This window comes from Lithobates pipiens, unplaced genomic scaffold (assembly GCF_037356315.1).
Source record: "Lithobates pipiens isolate NorthernLeopardFrog02 unplaced genomic scaffold, aLitPip1_a1.2 Scaffold_16, whole genome shotgun sequence".
Taxonomy (NCBI): domain Eukaryota; kingdom Metazoa; phylum Chordata; class Amphibia; order Anura; family Ranidae; genus Lithobates; species Lithobates pipiens.
In genome coordinates this window covers 549,851,612-549,871,689 of record NW_027507748.1, presented here as the reverse complement: position 1 = coordinate 549,871,689, position 20,078 = coordinate 549,851,612, and positions in this window count along the sequence as shown.

Here is a 20,078-nt window from a genome sequence, read left to right as displayed (position 1 = left end):
AAACCATGGACCATCACCCCCCCCCCCCCCCAAAAAAAAAAAAAAATAAGTGTAAGATGTTCAAAACACATGTATTTAGGGGCAAGGTTGGACAGATGGGCAGATATCTACCTGTGAACTGAACTCTGCAGGCAAGTTGCTGCAAGAGGCACTGCCTTTATATATATATATATATATATATATATATATATATATATATATATATATATATATATATATATATATATATATATATATATATATATATATATATATATATATATATATATATATATATATACATATACATACAGATAGCCAGTGCTGGGAGAGATTCACAGACTCCCCTTGCTGCTCTCGCCATCCAAGAATGCTATTTGCCTAGCCATCATGCCATTTTCCTGGCTTAACCACACCTGTAGAGTACAAAATCTGGTGCATCTCTGCATAGAAACCAATCAGCTTCCAGGTTCTATTCATTGAACAACTGAAATTAGAGCAGATTGGCTGCCGTGCATATGTGCGCTAGATTGAGAGTTTTAGTAAATCTCCTCCAGAACAAGTACACAGTTCAAAGAGTTTAAATTTCAATAACTGCAGGTTTGTAACCTTTGTCTCAGCCATACATGCTGCATTTCAGAATTCGATGTGCACCATTGAGCTACATAAATCAATATAAGCCAATTCCAGGAGACGCATGTAGTCAGCCATTGCAAACCACTCTTGAAGTTTCGAATTTCCTGATGTCCTGCCAATCCAATGGCTTCAACATAGACTCATAACAAGCAAGCAGATTAGTTCTGATTGATGCATCAATCCCAAAAACCTTTGAGGGGGGTGGGGGGAAGCACCCCAACACAAGAAAAAAAAAAAAAAAAAAAAAAAAGTATCCTTTTGAATAGTATGGAATGCTTAATACCAGTGTACTACCTTTTTAAAATTTCCATTTGTTGGATGTTTAACACTACACCAAACACCTCCCAATTGAAGTGAACAGTAAATGCATCAACACACCCATGATGCACTCGAGTCACATGTGTAAGTTTCACAGGTACAAGATTAAAGTCCAGAAAACCAAAGTGCATATGCATTTTTTACCACTTTTTTTCCATAGAGCAGTGTGAAAGTGCCCTTAGTGTTACCACTTTCTTGATCAACTTTAGGGCATGTTCAGATGGGTGTATTGTGGCAATACTAACATACTGCAGCAACACTCCTCTATATGCAGCGTGTTGGGCACTGTACAATCGAGGCAAACACAAAGGCAATTTGTGTGTGCTGTTTTACCAAGAGGGCCATGCATTCATTGATTGGTGTAACAAAAACACCACCCAAAAAAGGTGGAAAGGTAATATGTGGAAGGGCAAAAAAAAAAAAAAAATAATTTGTTCCAACTCATAACAGACATTGGCAAGACAAAATAGTCTCCAAACCGCAGCCCAGGGGCCAGAAGTGGCCCTTCGCTTGTTTTTATACAGCCCTTAGGGAACTACACCTCAGACCATTATACTATTCTACCAACTAGCAATGGGGGTACTAGTTCTCCCATTGACACCAACAATGGGGCTCAATTCCTCCCAATAATACCAAGTGTGGTGATGTTCACTACTACCAATGCCAGGAAAATTTCTACTCCTGCTGGCCACAGACCAGCCCCTCTAAAAAAAAGCATGAAGGACAATAACTTGGCCCTTTGTTTAGAAAGTCTGATGACCCCTGGGATAGAGCCAACAGCATAAACCCACGTTAAATGTCTGAAAGCAATGGCAAAGACAGGACCATCACATGCAGCTGCCACTATAACAACTAAATATAAGGCTATAGACGCTGTAACAAAAAAAACATACTCTCTAGCTATCAACAAGAAGCCTTTGTCCTAACTACTTACCCCACTGCTGATCTACAACTAACATGAAGCACCTGATTTATAGTCAGGCCTTAATCCCAGCCCTTCCTCACCTGCTCTTTTACACTTCATTAGAGGAGACAGCTGATGAAAGGATCTGGTCCTACTTAGAGGTCACATGATCCTTTGATGTCCCTGAACTGTGACCTGCGTGCATGTTTAATCTCTGTACTTCATTCTTTTATCTTAAGAATTATAGGAATGGAAATTAAGATCTATAACATATTATTATTAGATATACTATATATATATATATATATTTATATTTATATTTCATTTTTATTTATATCATAGATATATAACAAAATAACTGAAAACATAGCCAACATATTACCATAATACTCCATCATAGATTCAATGCATAGCTTTCAACTGCTCCTGGTATCTAGGGATAGTCCTTGGATTTCATGATTTGTATTTGGAACTGTCCCTAGTTCTTGGTAATTGTTACTTATGTCATCAAATCTTTTGTGTAATGTTTGATTCAGAATAATTTATATACCCTAAACTTGATTTTTTTTTTTTTTTTTTTTTTTTTTTAGTTGTTATGTTTTTCACGACATTATAAGCCTAACTAACTCCAGACAAATAGCTAAATACACAGATAAAATGCATATTTGGAAGTTGTTTTTTTTTTTGTATTTTTCCATCCAATCCTGTCATTTACACCGCTCTGCCAGGCAGCACAGCTCTGTCTAGCAGGGCAAGAGACCTGATTTGTTCTGCTGCAGTTCAGTAACAATTCCAGGTCTCCACTTCCCCAGCCTGGGACTGGACAGTGAAAGTAGAAGTAGCACAGAGATGAGCTAATTTCCTTGGAAATCTGTCCTCTTCTCCTGTGCTGCTTTGCTCTTGCTTCTGTCTGAGCTCTGTTGTATAGGGACTGCAAGAGGCTAATACCAAGAAAAATTCAAGTACTTGCAATGCGTAAAAAATCCATTCATGCATTAATCTCTATCAAATCTATCTCCCTGGATTTCAGCTTTATTAATTTAACATAAAGTAAGATACTGAGTAACTTGGCTTTCTAATTATTACACAGGATTCTTTATTATACAGGATTTATTTAGAGCCAGCAGTTTCTACAGTAATTTACAAAAAAAGGAGACAATATAGTTACAGAACAATTCAAAATGAGAGGATTAGGGAGGCTCTGCTTTTGCGAATTTACAATCTTAGGCCCCTTTTAGCCCTGGTTCACACTGTTGCAGCTTTGAAATCATGATACTTCAGCACAATTTCAAAGCTGCAGATCAGTGCAATTAGCATCTCCGAGTTCATTGCGGCTTGCGACTTTGTTTAACAGACATCTATGCAAGTTGCAATGAAATTTGCAAAAGGTAGTGCAGGAACCTTTTTCAAAGTTGCTGCAACATGAATAGGGGCAATTTTAACAGTTCCATTGCTGACAATGGGGTGCCACTTGTCATGCGACTTGGAACTGTCAAATCACATGACAAATTGCACCAGTGTGAAGAGGGTCTTACACAGGCTTTGCCATCAAGTCTGCTTGTCAGATTTTCAGATGGACCTGATTGGAAGCTCCATGCAGGTCTATGGGCAGGCGGACGTAAACGGACTTATGTCTGTTTACATCCACTGGTCCACGCTAGATCACTTTTCAGGGGTGTTTGACAGGTTGCAAGGAGGCAATATATTACTGGAAGATTGTAGCTGTGGGGGTGTCCAGGGGGCAGAGGAGATTTCACTGAAGACAAGCTTTAGGCCGGGTTCACATGTGTCCACGAGTTCGTGCCTGGAGTTCGGTGCGTGTCTGATCATTAGTTCAGGTGCAATTCAGGCCTGAATTTTTGCCTGAATTTGCAGCTGAACCAGACCCAAACACACACAGGACCCTTTTGCAATCCGCTGAGCGGCTGCCCAGGATCTGTGTGAGCAAGCTCCATTGAGAGTCAGTCACATTTGCTTGTCGTGCGAATTGGATGCTGGGAAATCCACATCCAATTCACATATATGTGAACCCTGCCTCAAAGGGAACACCAATGTGGTTGGGAAGGGGTTAAAACAATCACTAAACTTCAGCTTTAAAATTAAGCCTCAGCCTTAGTATAAAAGCTTTTCCCCTGCCAGCAAATGCCGATTGGAATTCTTGCTCTACATGTGGAAACTCTTTTAGAGAGCTCTGAGAAGCCCTCTGCTGAGCCTGAGCCTGAGCCTGAGCCTGAGCCTGAGCTCTCCAATCAGCGGGGAGCATGAGTTTAAGGCTCCGTTCACATATACGCGGATCCAATTTTGAACTGCATCCAATTTGCATACCATGCGAACCGACAGCCTTCACACATGCGCGGTGTGGTTGTAAATAATTTGTACCTGAATCGCACCAGAACCGGTAAGCAGACCCACCCCGGACTCCCACGCTGAAACCATGGCCGCATATGTGAACCCAGCCTTACTGATTGAAGAGCTATAGGTCTGACTCAGTAGGAGGCATGTCAGACCTCTGCAGATAGACTACATTTTTCCACACAGAGATTAAGGCTCCCATTCTGCAGTAGGGATGAGCTCAGGTGTGGAAGTCGGCGCAGCGCTGTGCTAATCACAGGCAATGAGACATTGCCCGATCTCTGCAGCCGCACATCGGGGCAATGTCTCACTGCCTGTGATTAACGCAGCACTGCGCCGACTTCCTGGCGGGCTCTGCACGTGGACCATGTGAACACGCCTGAGCTCATCCCTACTCTGCAGTTGCTGGCAAGGGGCTGACTTTTTTACTCTGGTTGTAGATGTAAAATCTGTACAAGCCCCATACAGACTATCAGATTTTCTGCTTTTTCCGAGTTTTTCTGAGTTTTTCCTTCAGATTTACCAAAACCATATAATATGAGGTCAAACTTTAGCAGGCCCTTGCACTACATGGTTTTGGTAAATCTGAAGACTAAAATCAGCAGAAAATCTGATAGTGTGTATGGGGCTTACTCAACACCTTTTGTTTTGACGTAGGGAACATTGGCGTGCACCCCAGACAGTGATGGCGAACCTTGGCATCCCAGATGTTTTGGAACTACATTTCCCATGATGCTCCTGCACTTTGCAGTGTAGTGTAGCATCATGGGAAATGTAGTTCCAAAACATCTGGGGTGCCAAAGTTCGCCATCACTGACCCCAGAGCACAAACACACATGCATGTATATAAGCAGTGCAGTGGACGTTGTCAGTAGAGCAGAGATTGGTGTCAGTAGGGCAGTCAAAGGGGGTCCAATAATGAACTTCCCTCAAAATCTGAAGCTGTGGTACACTATTCTTACTTGTTCAGAAAAACACTTCTTTGGTGTAACTTGGAACCTGTTCATGAGTGGAGAAAATTCAAAATGCAAGGTTGTAATAACTCTGACTAGGGTGATATTAGCTTTGGGCCTAGACTCAAGTATAGTTTCCTGATGGTACAGTAAAGGAAACAGACTTCTTTAAATAATTTCAAGTTACGCAGCTACCCTACACTGTCAGAAAAAGACTTCAGAGACACCCTCCTATGTAACCTCTGCCACTCCTCGTCAGCCTCAATTATTACTTGGCTGCACCATAGCCACTGTGGCTTTATTTAGCTTCATGATAAACTGACTCCTTGGCAGAGCTTTGGGGAACCTTACTTACCTTGCTAGGCTAGGCCTGTAATGTTGGAATCTGCTGGTCCAGAGCTACTGTCTGCCTGGAGCAGACCCCAGTTTCTGAAGATCCCTATGGCATGCCTACCATGGAGGGTAAAGCTGGGAAGTCCATTAAACATTCATCCAGGGGTGCCTGTTTATTTTTCCCCTTTTTGGGTGAAAAAAGCCTGCAGTCCACCCTTCTGATGGCACGGTTATGATGGCCAGGGCTAATGGCATTTTGGCACCCGTTGTTGTCTTGCTGAAGAGTATCTGATGTGGTGCTGTTCTATTGTGCACTCTTATTTGATTCAGATTCAGAATACTTTATTAATCCCAAAGGCAAAGTACTACAAAAGAGGGCACTACTGCACCCATGTTATTGCTCTTGCACACTTGCTCTTGGACACCGGCTGAGCAATATCTCCTCAGTCTCCTACCACACTGATGGCGGTTTCTACTCACTGATCCTGAAATGCAAACATCTACAGGTGCTTACACCAAGGCATCTCCTCTCCTTCTCTACGGCAGATTGGCTCAATAGCTCAGGCTTAGCCTATTTCTGACACAATGGAGTTTATGGGCAGAGTTTTTGGCCTTGTTCAGGCCTTAGACAGCAGGGGTCATAGTCATGCCTCTTCAACCTCCCTTCTGGAAACAGTCTTTGGCATTGCCATTGAGCCAAATACAGTACAGGAGAAAGAGACAATACCTGAGGAAGACCCCTCCTCTTTTGAGGCGCCAGATCAAGATGATATCCCTGCTACACTCCTTTCTCCTAAACTAAATATGCCTTTGAGGGATGTTTCCTCAGAAAATTGTCTATTCCTGTGGTGGAGCCAGCCATTTCTTATCTTAAAAAGACCCTCACAGCACCCATGGAGGATAGTCCATTGTTTAAAGACCTGATACCTAAAAGGTTGAAGGCCATTCTTAAAGTGATTGTAAAGTCTTATTGTTTTTTTTTTTTTTTTTATTAAAATATGGACCAAAATCTCTGAGGAATGTCTCCAACACCTTGTTGACTCTATGCCATGAAGAATTAAGGCAGTCTTGAAAGCAAAAGGGGTCCAACCCGATACTAGCAAGGTGTACCCAATAAAGAGGCCAGTGAGTTTAAAAAGTATTCATATCCCTTGAAATTTTCCACATTTTGTCATGTTACAGCCAAAAACGTAAATGTATTTTGTTGGGATTTTATGCGAAATAGCCAACACAAAGTGGCACATAATTGTGAATTGGGAAAATGATAAATGATTTTCAATTTTTTTTTACAAATAAATATGTGAAAAATATGGTGTGCATTTGTATTCAGCCCCCCCGAGTCAATACTTTGTAGAGCCACCTTTCACTACAATTACAGCTGCAAATCTTTTTGGGGATATCTCTACCAGCTTTGCAAATCTACAGTGACATTTTTGCTCATTCTTATTTGCAAAATAGCTCAAGTTCTGTTAAATTGGGTGGAGAGCGTCTGTGAACAGCAATTTTGAACATACTGCCACATTTTCTCAATTGGATTTAGCCTAGACTTTAACTGGGTCATTCTAACACACGAATATGCTTTGATCTAAACTAGGGGTGCACCGAATGGAAATTTTGGGGTCGAAACCGAAAATGCAGGAGGCACTTTGCCAAAAACTGAAAACCGAAAATGACAGTTTAAAAAAAAAAAAAAAAATTTTTATTTTTATATACACAGTATCTCACAAAAGTGAGTACACCCCTCACATTTTTGTAAATGATTTATTATATCTTTTTAGGTGACAACACTGAAGAAATGACACTTTGCTACAATGTAAAGTAGTGAGTGTACAGCTTGTATAACAGTGTAAATTTTCTGTCCCCTCAAAATAACTCAACACACAGCCATTAATGTCTAAACTGCTGGCAACAAAAGTGAGTACACCCCTAAGTGAAAATGTGCAAATTGTGCCCAAAGTGTCAATATTTTGTGTGGCCACCATTATTTTCCAGCGCTGCCTTAACCCTCTTGGGCATGGAGTTCACCAAAGCTTCACAGGTTGCCATTGGAGTCCTCTTCCACTCCTCCATGAAGACATCACGAAGCAGGTGGATGTTAGAGACCTTGCGTTCCTCAACCTTCCATTTGAGGATGCCCCACAGATGCTCAATAGGGTTTAGGTCTGTAGACATGCTTGGCCAGTCCATCGCCTTTACCCTGAGCTTCTTTAGCAAGGCAGCGGTCGTCTTGGAGGTGTGTTTGGGGTCGTTATCATGTTGGAATACTGGCCTGTGGCCCAGTCTCCAAAGAGAGAGAATCATGCTCTGCCTAAGTATGTTACAGTACGTGTTGGCATTAATGGTTCCCTCAATGAACTGTAGTTCCCCAGTGCCAGCAGCACTCATGCAGCCCCAGACCATGACACTCCCACCACCATGCTTGACTGTAGGCAAAACACACTTTTTTTTGTACTCTTCATCTGGCTGCCACCACACACGCTTGACACCATCTGAACCAAATAAGTTTATCTTGGTCTCATCAGACCACAGGACATGGTTCCAGTAATCCATGTCCTTAGTCTGCTTATCTTCAGCAAACTGTTTGTGGACTTTCTTCCTTCTGGGACAACAGCCATGCAGACCAATTTGATGCAGTGTGCGGCGTATGGTCTGAGCACTGACAGGCTGACCCCCCACCCCTTCAACATCTGCAGCAATGCTAACAGCACTTATATGTCTATTTCCCAAAGAAAACCTCTGGATATCACGCTGAGCATGTGCACTCACAACTTCTTTGGTCGACCATGGCGAGGTCTGTTCTGAGTGGAACCTGTCTTGTTAAACTGCTATATGGTCTTGGACACCATGCTGCAGCTCAGTTTCAGGGTCTTGCCAATCTTCTTATAGCCTAGGCCAGTGTAGTGGAGCATCATGGGAAATGTAGTTTCAAAACATCTGGGGTGCCAAGGTTCGCCATCACTGGCCTAGGCCATCTTTATGTAGAGCAACAATTCTTTTTTTCAGCTCCTCAGAGAGTTCTTTGCCATGAGGTGCCATGTTGAACTTCCAGTAACCAGTATGAGAGAGTGAGAGCTATAACAACAAATTTAACACATCTGCTCTACATTCACACCTGAGACCTTGTAACACTAACATATCACATGACATCGGGGAGGGAAAATGGCTAATTGGGCCCAATTTGGACATTTTCACTTAGGGGTGTACTCACTTTTGTTGCCACCAGTTTAGACCTGAATGACTGCATGTTGAGTTATTTTGAGGGGGGCGGCAAATTTACACTGTTATACAAGCTGTACACTCACTACTTTACATTGTAGCAAAGTGTCATTTCTTCAGTGTTGTCACATTAAAAGATATAATAAAATATTTACAAAAATTTGAGGGATGTATTCACTTTTGTGAGATACTGTATGTGGCGGCATCCCGACCTCCAAAAGGCCTAATGGTGACCAACCTCCAGAGTTAGGGAGAGCTGACATCCTTCCTTGTAGTGTGAGTTATTAGGCATGGTGGGTGTAAAGCAAGTTAAATAATTGTCACTTTTAAATGCAAGAAAAAGAGATGTATTGTCTTGTAACAGAACTGGTGGAGGGAGAGTTAGGGCCAGGACACCCTTAGGCAGATGCAATATTAATTGGCAGACTCCGAGACAAAAATAATAGGCAGACAGCTATACAGGTAGAGGGCCTTTAAGGTGGATGCAGCCACTGTATTTGTAGAACTGCTGTCTCCTACGGCAACTGAACTTTGAGCAGTCAATAGAGATCCATACACGTAACTCACAGTAACCCGTTATAGATCTTCTCTTACATCTCACATCATCCTACTGTAGTTATTCACTCATTGAGCTCCCAGTCTCTCACTTGACTTCAACATCCCAGACATCACTGGATCCCCTAAGCTCTTCCACAGCTAAACCCGCTTTATTCTCCTCAAGCGTCACCCCTGCTAACCCTCTGGGTCCCTGACTTGGCACTCAGCTAAAGCTTTCCCACTTGTTCACCGTCGCCAGCTAGTGAATAAGGCTGCTCTGGTACTTCCACAACTGGCTTCTGATAACAGGAATGGTTGTATCTTAATGGTGACTGTGTCTCCTTTATCTCTGACCTTGCTTTAAACTTCTCCACAATCTTATCCCTGACCTGTCTGGTGTATTCCTTGGCCTTCATGATGCTGTTTGTTCACTAAGGTTCTCTAACAAATCTCTGAGGGGCTTCAAAGAACATCTGTATTTATACCGAGATTAAATTACACACAGGTGAACTCTATTTACTAATTAGGTGACTTCTGAAGGCAATTTTTTCCACAAAATTTTAGTTAGAGATATCAGAGTAAAGGGGACTGAATACAAATGCACGCCACATTTTTCAGACATTTATTTGTAAAAAATTGTAAAAAAAAAATGTAACATTCTCATTCCACTTCACAATTATGTGCCACTTTGTGTTGGTCTACCACAGTGATTGTGAACCTATGGCACATGTGGCACAGCTTGCTGGCAGGGCCCTCTCTGTGAGCATGGGAGCTATAGTCTTCTGAGCATCTTCTGGCACACAAAGGCCCCTCACGCTTTACTAGGAGGGAAAAGTACCCAGTGTCCCTGCATTGTCCTGGCACCACTTGCCTCCTCCAGATTACACACAGCATTTTGGAGAAAGCGATGCGGGACCGTCTCACGGATCGGCAGGAAGGGTAGTCAATCACCTCCCTCTGCCAAAGAATGACAGCCAATCGTTTGATGTTGGAGGACAAATGGGCATTTGTTTGTCCAGGGGTTTCCTGAGTGCAGCTGCATCATTCCTTTGGGGCAGAAAGACCAGAGATGATGCCGGAGCTGCCAGCAATGAGCTGTGCCACGTGACTGCGTTCTTTGCTATGGTGATAGAAGGAGAGGTGTGTTTGGCAGAGTGAGCATGATGGGCTGTTCAATACCATCTTTTCCCAGGAATTCTAAGAGGTCTCTGATACAGGGAAACTTCACAAAACATCTTTATTACTGTAGCTGGCAATTACACTATAATGATTTCTTGTGGCACCACTGTACCACAGCAGAGGGGGGAGAAGGTGTGGGAGCTGCAGAGGGGGGAGCAGATGTGCACTGTTCTGCATGGCAATGTGCTGCATGAAGATGTGCTGCATGATGGTGTGCTGCATGGCGATGTGCTGCATGAAGATGTACTGAATGACGTTATGCTGCATGGTGATGTGCTGCATGGAAATGTGCTGCATGGACTAGGCAGTCTTTAAGGCAGGGCAAAAGGGGCAGCTACCCTGTGCCCCATCATTGTTGTGGGCCACAAAGCAGCTGTCTCATACTTGTCAACTATCCCAGTTTAAATTTCCTTGTCCCGTAAATTTTTAGTCCTTATATCTCAGTGTGAAGTTCTGTTGCTAATGCCCTGTAGAGATGGCTCTCCTGCAGACCCTGTGTTTACATGTATATAACCTGCATTAATATGTAAATAGCTATGGACCAGCGGTATTGATATGTAAATAGAGGCAGCATTCATATGTATATCATGCCCCCCTGAGGTCATATCCACCATCACTTCTGCTGCATGCTGCACAATGGGGAGGTAAAGGGGCATGCTGGAAAGTCCTGCCTACAACTGTGGTCAATAAGCCTAACATCAGCCTGTTTTGCAAAAGGTAAGCAAAATGGTGGTGTAACCCTCTTTCAAAATAACATGGTGCCACAGCACCCTGAATTTTGGTGCATGTGTATATGCACATCTCAGTAGATGTGCGAGGGTGTCATTAACATTTACTGCCACTGCTGTGTATCTGTTAAAGGGCAGCACGTTCCTGCGGTGTCAGGAAAGCGACTTTGCATGCGTTCGACACACACAAATGTGAACTCAGGCTAAATGTCTCAGTTACATTGGTGGTCAGTGTAAATCGTCTCCTTATATTGGGGCTTGGTGTACAATACATTCATTAACACTAGTGGCCAGTGTGAAGGTCCGCCTTACATTGGTGGTCAATGTAATTCCCTCCTTACATTGGTGGTCAGTGTAAATCATCTCATTACATTGAGGCTTGGTGTACAATCCTTTTATTCACACTAGTGGTCAGTGTGAAGGTCCCCCTTATATTGGTGGTCATGTAGAAGTGTCACTGTCAGGTCACCTTGAGGCGAGGTGACAGATGCACACCGTAGGGATCAGGAGTGCACCGCAAGGTTGTGGACCCTAAGGCTGACTGCTATGGACGGAGACAGATCCCACTGAGGTTAGAGCGTAAGATTCCCTGGGGCGCAGAGTCTAAGAGCCACCAGGCGTTCACCAGAGCCTCTAGTGAAGATGGACTTGGCTGCAACTGGCTCCAGGTCGTGACCCCCAGGGTCCCCCAGCTCGCACCCACAGTAGGCAACAGGAGGATAGGGATAGTGATGGATAAAGCCAAGGTTGGGGCCACAAGCAGACAGGAATAGTCAGGGATACGCCAATAGGTCAGGATCACAGGCAAACAGGGATAGTCAAGGACACGCCAAAGTCGATAACGGAACAACAGAAGAGCACACGGCAGGTAACAGGAAGCTAAACACACAAAGGAATACACAATGGTTGATCAGCAGGGTTGGCCTGCAGTGCACAGGTTAATATAGTTCTCTGATAGGAGCTAGGGTGGAGTCATGCCAGAGGATGGATTACAAAAGCAGTCAGGTGAGGGTGGCTGGTCTCTAGAGATGAACACATGAAAACAGAAAAGCAGACAAACTCTATTGCATAACCATGACAGTCACCTTACATTGGTGGTCAGTACAAATCTCCTTGACAATTGTTGTCAGTGTAAATTCCCCCTTACATGGAGGTCATTATATATTTCTTCCCCCTTACACTGGTGGTTGGTGTAAATGTTCCTATTACATTGGTGTCAGTGTAGAAATCTTTATATTGGTGCGTGGCATAAATTCCCCTGTTACATGGTGGTCAGTGCAAATTTTCCCTCACATTGGTGGTCAGTGTAAATCCCCTCCCCCACATTGGTGGTAAATCATTGTAAATTCCTCATTACATTGGTGGTCAGTGTAGAATCCCCCACTATATACTTTCCAAAGATTTCCAGCCTTGCTCGACGTCTTTCTCAACCTTTTCAACACAGAGGAACCCTTGAAATAGTTCTCTGGTCTCGGGGAACCCCTACTAAATTTTAGAAATCTAAACCTCATGATACACTAGTGTAATGGTCAGTGGAAAATGTTTTCCTTACACTTGTGTTCATTGGGAGGAATTACCTCCTTACAGATTAGTTAAAAAGATCAATGGTGTCCGTGGGAACTTATCTGAGAGGCAGAAATTGCCCAATGCTGAAGGAACCCCTAGCAACCTCTGGAGGAACCCTAGGTGATTCAGAATTTGCCACAGTGTACTGTCTCCTAACTAATCCCATCAATCTACTACTGCCACTGATCCCATCAACCCCCCAGCATTGCCACTGATTCCCCCCCACCAGCATTGCCACTGATCCAAGGAATCCTAGGATCCCTAGGAGTTTTCTGTTTATCGATGGGTCTGCTCACCTCCTCAGTCCATGGTGTGCAAGCAGTGAGGAGATGATGTGCTGTAACCTCTAGCAACCAATCCATGAGCAGTAATAATGTGCAGTAACTTCTAGCAACCAATAATGAGTGGTAAGGTTGTCCAGTAACCGCTAGCAAGCAATCAGTGAGCAGTATTGTTGTACAGTGAGCTCTGGCAACCAATCAGCAAGCAGAAGTCATGTGCTGTGACCTCTAGCAGCCAGTCAGTGAATGGTAATGATACACTGTAACCTCTGGCAACCAGTCATATTAGCTGCTTGATCTGATTCAGTAAACTGATTTTGAGCCTAGCTGCTATTTATTGTATGTCTCAGAGCATGTGGAAAGCAAAATTACAAGGAGGGGCCCGAAAAAATGTTTGCCCAGGGTCCAATCAATATTAAAGATGGCCATGTGCATGGAGATGTGTTGCATGGCATTGTGCTCCATGGTGATGGATGTTGGCACTTTGAAATAAATACATTGGTTTTGTGTTGTTTGGGCACTAGGGCTCAAAAAGCTTTGCCATCACTGGTCTATCACATAAAATCATATAATCGATTTACGTTTTCTGGTTGTAACATGACAAAATGTGGAAAATTTCAAGGGGTATGAACACTATTTCAAGGCACTGTATGTATATGTATGTGTATATATATATATATATATATATATATATATATATATATATATATATATATATATAATATACATATATATATATATATATAATATACATACATATATATATATATATATATACACACACACACATACAGTATCTAACAAAATTGCGTACACCCCTCACATTTTTGTAAATATTTTATTATATCTTTTCATTGCTGTCCCCTAAAAATTACTCAACACACAGCCATTAAAGTGGTTGTAAACCCTTACAAACCACTTTGACCTACAGGTAAGCCTAGATTAAGGCTTACCTGTAGGTCCAAGAAATATCTCCTAAACCTATATGGTTTAGTAGATATTTGCCCGAAAACAGGCACCGCTGTCTACGGCGCATGCGCCGTAGACAGCGGCGCGCAGGTGCACTGAGCGCGGCATTTCCAACAACGGAGCTGCCGCGCGTGTCTGCTCCCGTGCGCATGCGCGGGAGTGACGTCATTGCAGCTTCGCCGAATGACAGCGGCGGAGCTGCGAGACCCCACCAAGAAGATGGATGCGGCGGACTACAGGGGACAGCGGCGACTTCGCTGGCTCCTGTGTCAGGTAAGTGACACATAATGGACTACTATGCGATGCATAGTAGTCCATTATGCTTTGCCTTTGCAGGGAATGAAAGAGGAAGTAAACTCATCAGGGTTTACTTCCTCTTTAATGTCTAAACCGCTGGCAACAAAAGTGAGTACATCCTTAAGTGAAAATGTCCAAATTTGGCCCAAAGTGTCAATATTTTGTGTGGCCACCATTATTTTACAGCACTGCCTTAAATCTCTTAGGCACGGAGTTCACCAGAGCTTCACAAGTTTCCACTCTTCCATGATGATATCACAGAGCTGGTGGATGTTAGAGACCTTGCACTCCTCCACCTTCCGTTTGAGGGTGCCCCACAGATGCTCAATAGGGTTTAGGTCTAAAGACATGCTTGGCCAGTCCGCCATCTTTACCCTCAGCTTCTTTAGCAAGGCAGTGGTCGTTTTGGTGGTGTGTTTGGGGTCATTATCATTAGGGTTGCACAATACCATTTTTTTAAGATGGAGTACAAGTACCAGTACGATTCAAGTACTTGCCGATACCAATTACCGATACTTTTTTAAAATGTCATGTGGCAGTGGCACTAATATGCAGCACTGATGGGCACTGATGGACTGTGTCAGTAGTTTTTTTTTTTTTTTTTACAATTTTTTTATTTAATTATTTTTTTGCCATTTATATGTACGTATGTAATAACTTACCTGTAAAATCCTTTTCTTTTGAGGTACATCACGGGAGACAGAGACTTAGTAATTACTGATGGGTTATAGGGTATCACTAAGTAATTGGACACTGGCACACCCTAGACAGGAAGTTTAACCCCCCATATAACCCCTCCCCCTACTGGAGGTACCTCAGTTTTGTAGCAAAGCAATATAAGTGTATTAGAAGTGGGGAGGGACCTCTGTGTCCCATGATGTACCTCAAAAGAAAAGTATTTTACAGGTAAGCTGTTATAAAAATCCTATTTTCTTTCTTGTACATCATGGGACACAGAGACTCAGAGACTTACTGATGGGATGTCCCAGAGCAATGCTATCTGAGGGGAGGGGAACCACACAACATAGGGTGTAATCAGACCTGAGGACCCTGTACCACTGCCTGCAGCACACTACGCCCAAAGGCGATATCCTCATGCCCTCCCACATCCACCTCATAAAATCTGGTGAATGTATGGACTGATCACCAGGTTGCGGTCTTGCAGATTTGAGCCATGGAGGCCTGGTGATGCACTGCCCACGAAGCACTAATAGCCCTAGTGGAGTGCACCTTGATTTGAAAAAGCGGAATCTTTTGCTTCAAACCATAAGCTTGAACAATTACTTGTCAAATCCATTTAGCAATGGTAGATTTCCACACTGCCTGTCCTCTCTTAGGACCCTCTGGCAATACAAACAAAACATCAGTTTTGCAAACCTGAACAGTTGCTTCCGGATAGGCCTTGACTGCTCTCACCACATCCAAAGAATGTAGTGACTTCTCCTCCATAGAGCAGGGATTTGGAAAAAAGGAAGGCAGAACAATATCTTGGTTTAGATGAAAACCTGAGACCACCTTCCGTAGAAAACAGCACTCTATCCTTGTGCATTATCAGATATGGTTCTTTACGAGAGGGCTGCTAATTCTGATACTCTTCAGGCAGAAGAAATGGCCACCAGAAAAATGTATTTCCTTGTCAACAGAACTAAGGGAATTTGATGTATCGGTTCAAAAGGCTGCTTCTGTAAAGCTGACAGAACCAAATTCAAATCCCAGGGGATCAGAGGCGCCCTAACTGGAGGATTAAGGCGTGTTACCCCTTGTATAAAGCTTCGGACCAAAGAATGCAAAGCAAGTGGACGTTGAAACAGAACTGATAAGGCCGAGACTTAGCCCTTGATGGTACTCAATGCCAGTTTCCTATCTAACCCATGTTGCAGAAATTCGAGGATTCTGCTTAGGACATATTTTCTAGGGTGCCAACCCCTGGATTCACACCAGGAGACATATGCTTTCCAGACTCTGTGATAAATCATTCTGGAAGCTGGCTTTCTTACATTAATTAAGGTAGATATCACAGGGCCCGAAAGCCCACGATTCTTCAGAATGTGGATTTCAATAGCCAAATCGTTAAATTTAGCGTTTGTAAGGTAGGATGGAATATTGGTCCCTGGGATAGCAGGTCTGGACGGGACTGTAGGGTCCAAGGAGAACCTACCGCGATCTTCACTATTTCTGCATACCAAGCTCTTCTGGGCCATGCTGGGGCCACCAGAAGCTCCAACTTCTTTTCCTGCCTGATCCTGCAAAGAAGTCTTGGCAGTAGCAGAATAGGAGGGAATGCATAAATCATAGAGAACTGATGCCACGGAGTTACCAATGTATCTGTCCCGCATGCAAGAGGATCCCTCGTTCTTGACACAAAGTTGTCGACCTTGTTGAACCTGGACGCAAAGAGATCTACATCCGGAACTCCCCATCTCTGGCATATGGCCAAGGAGACGTTGGGGTGAAGAGACCATTCCCCTGGGACTAACTGCTGGCGGCTCAAGTAGTCCGCCTTTCAGTTCTCTACCCCTGAAATGAAGACTGCCGATATGCATGGAACATGTCTTTCTGCCCAGATTAAGATCTGGTTTACTTCTTTCTGAGCTGCACGACTCTTGGTGCCCCCTTGGTGATTGAAATAAGCCACTGCTGTGGCTTTGTCAGACTGGATCCTGACAGGGCAACCCTGCGACCTGAGTGTCCAGGCTTTTAGGGCTAGATACGCCGCACGGATCTCAAGAATGTTGATGGGTAAGGCCCTCTCGGTCTTGGACCATCTCCCTTGGACAGTCGACTGTTCCAGGACTGCCCCTCAACCCGACAGACTGGCATCTGTTGTTACCACTGTCCAGGTAACTGGTAAAAAGGATTTTCCACAGATTTTCGGGAATCAACCACCAGCTGAGGCACTGACGCGTTGTAGGGGACAGATGCATCGAAAATCGAATGCCTGAACCTTCTTGTTCCAGGCCGATAGGATACTGTTTTGCAGCAGCCTTGAATGAATCTGAGCATAGGGAACTGCTTCGAATGAAGCCACCATCTACCCCAACAACCTCATACAAAGACAAATAGAAGGACCCTTCTTTGCCCTTACTACCTGAATCAGTTCTCTTATAGCACTGATCTTTGCTTGGGGTAGGAATACCCTCTGCTGGGCTGTATCTATGACCAGACCCAAATACTCTAGTCTTCTTACTGGTTTTAAAGAAGACTTCTCTAAGTTGAGGACCCAACCTAGGCATTCCATGTAGTTGATTGTGGTGACCAAATTTTGGTCCAGTCAGGCTACTGACCAGTCTATCAAGAGCAAGTGGTCTAGATATGCTATTATTGTTATACCTTGGGCCCTTAATCTGGCCAGAGGAGGGGCCAAGATCTTTGTAAATGGAGATGGACGAACTTCCGACAGGACGTTTTGCGAACGCGAACCGCGAACCCGGCAAAAAGTTTGCGAACCGCAAAGTTTGCGGTGGGCCCCATTGACTTCAATGGCAGGCGAACCTTAAAAACCTACAGGTCATATTTTCAGCCACAGAATACTTACAAGCTGTGCACACATAGTCCCACCACATGGACACTGACATAACAAAAGTATGAAGTGAATCTGGGATCGACAACGACAAGCATTCTTTTTTTATCTGTGAAATTTTGACAGTTCAGGACTCAGGAGCACATGAAGGCCATGGAGGAGAGGAAAGGTCAGGGCAGGCTATGAAGAGGGTGCAGGAGATGATCACCAGAGAGCACTGACAGCAGCACTGATACCAGCAACTCGCTGCGGGACCCAAAAATATGACACTGCTCAACCTCTTCAAACAGGAGGGTAGAGGCATATAGTACGGTGTGCTTTTTGTACAAGGAAGTGAGCCAAAGGTAGAAAAAAGGTCCGTGTGCTCGATTAAATAAATAGTTTATAGAGTTATGCATATACATGGTCTACTGGTCACATGTGTTGAATTCCTCTGAGATCCATGCCTCATTAATTTTTATAAATGTCAGGTAGTCAACACTGTCGTGAGCTAGGCGAGTGCGCTTATCGGTCACGATCCCCCTGCTGCGCTGAACGTCCTTTCGGACAGGACACTGGATGAGGGGCAAGCCAAAATTTCCATTGCAAATTGGGCAAGCTCTGGCCAGAGGTCAAGCCTGCCCACCCAGTAGTCCAGGGGTTCATCACTCCTCAGAGCGTCCACATCGGCCATTAACCTGATGTAGTTGGACACCTGTTGGTCTAGGCGTTCCCTGATGCTGGATCCAGATGACACCTGTTCGATGGGTCGGCTGAAAAAATGACCTCATATCAGAAGTCACCAACACATCTTCAAACCGCCCTCTTCTTGCAGGTGCTGTTGGATTGGTACCCGCAACTCTTTCTCTGGGGAGTGGGAATTCCTCCTCTGCCAGCGCATGCAAAAGCAGAATGCAGCATTTCTCGAAGCAAGGCCTGGAAGTGCTCCATTCTGACAGCCCTCTGTGACGGTGGTAACATTTCCGCCATTTTGTGTTTGTACCGGGGGTCTACGTACGTTGCCACTCAGTACTGGTCCTTGACCCTTATGCTTTTTTATACGGGGGGTCCCTGTTAAAACACTGGAGCATGAAGGCCCCCATTTGCACTAAACTGGAAGCGGTGTGGTGGCTTGGCTCCTGCTCATCATCCAGGATAATGTCGTCCTCCTCATTCTCCTCTCCCCATACACGCACAACAACAGGGATCCCAGAAAGGTTTAAAGCATGCTCTTCTTGCTCCTCCTCTTCCGCCCCGGCACCATCCTCCTCTGACTCCTCTTCAGACTCCTGTTGTTGACTTGTCTTAGATAGAGTAGCCCCCCTGGGAATTCATCCAGCATTGCGACTTCCTCATCTTCCTGCTCCTCCACTGCTTGATCAATGACAGGACGCAATGCACGCTCCATAAAGAAGGCATAAGGTATCATGTCACTGATGGGGCAATGGCTGCGACTCACCAGTTTGTTGATCTCATCAAATGGCTGCAGAAGTCGCACATGAGCAGCCACTGGCGCGGTGAAAAAAAAACAAGCTCCCCAGAACCTATTCTGCTGCAGAGTTCGTACAGTTAGACGTTAACTGCACGTTTCTGCTGGAGCAGCCTATCAAGCATATAGAAGGTTGAGTTCCATTGCGTCGGGCAATCGCAAATAAGACGTCTGACTGGCAGATTGTGTCGCCGCTGAATGTCAGTAAGGCGAGCCATGGCCGTGTAAGATCTTCTGAAATGGGCCGAGATTTTCCTTGCCTGCTGTAAGATGTCCTGGACCCCAGGGTATTTGATAACGAATCGCTGCACGATCAAGTTTAAGACGTGTGCCATGCATGGCACGTGCGTAATTTTGCCCTGTTTCAATGCGCTAAGCAGATTGGCACCGTCGTCACACACCACTTTACCAACTGTCAAATAGACACTGATCTGCCTGTGAACGCAAAGCTGAAAGGAGTGCAGGGCCAGTGTGGCTCTTGGCTTCCAGGCACAACAGACGCAGCACAGCATGGCAATGTCTCACCTGGCATGTCGAATAGGTTCTGGGGAGCTTGGGCAGCGCAGCGGAAGATGCGCTAGCAGCGGAAAAGGACGAGTCAGCCGAGGAGGAGAGGGAGGAGGATGGAGTAGGAGGAGGAGAAGAAGAGCCAGGCCTGCTTGCAATCCGTGGTGGTAAAACCAATCTACATGGGTGTCACGGGTTACATGCTTGACGGCCGTCAGAAGGTTCACCCAGTGGACAGAAAAAGTGATATACCTTCCCTGCCCGTGTTTGCTAGACCACGTGTCTGTGGTCAGATGTACCTTGGCACCGACACTGTGTGCCAGAGATACATTCAC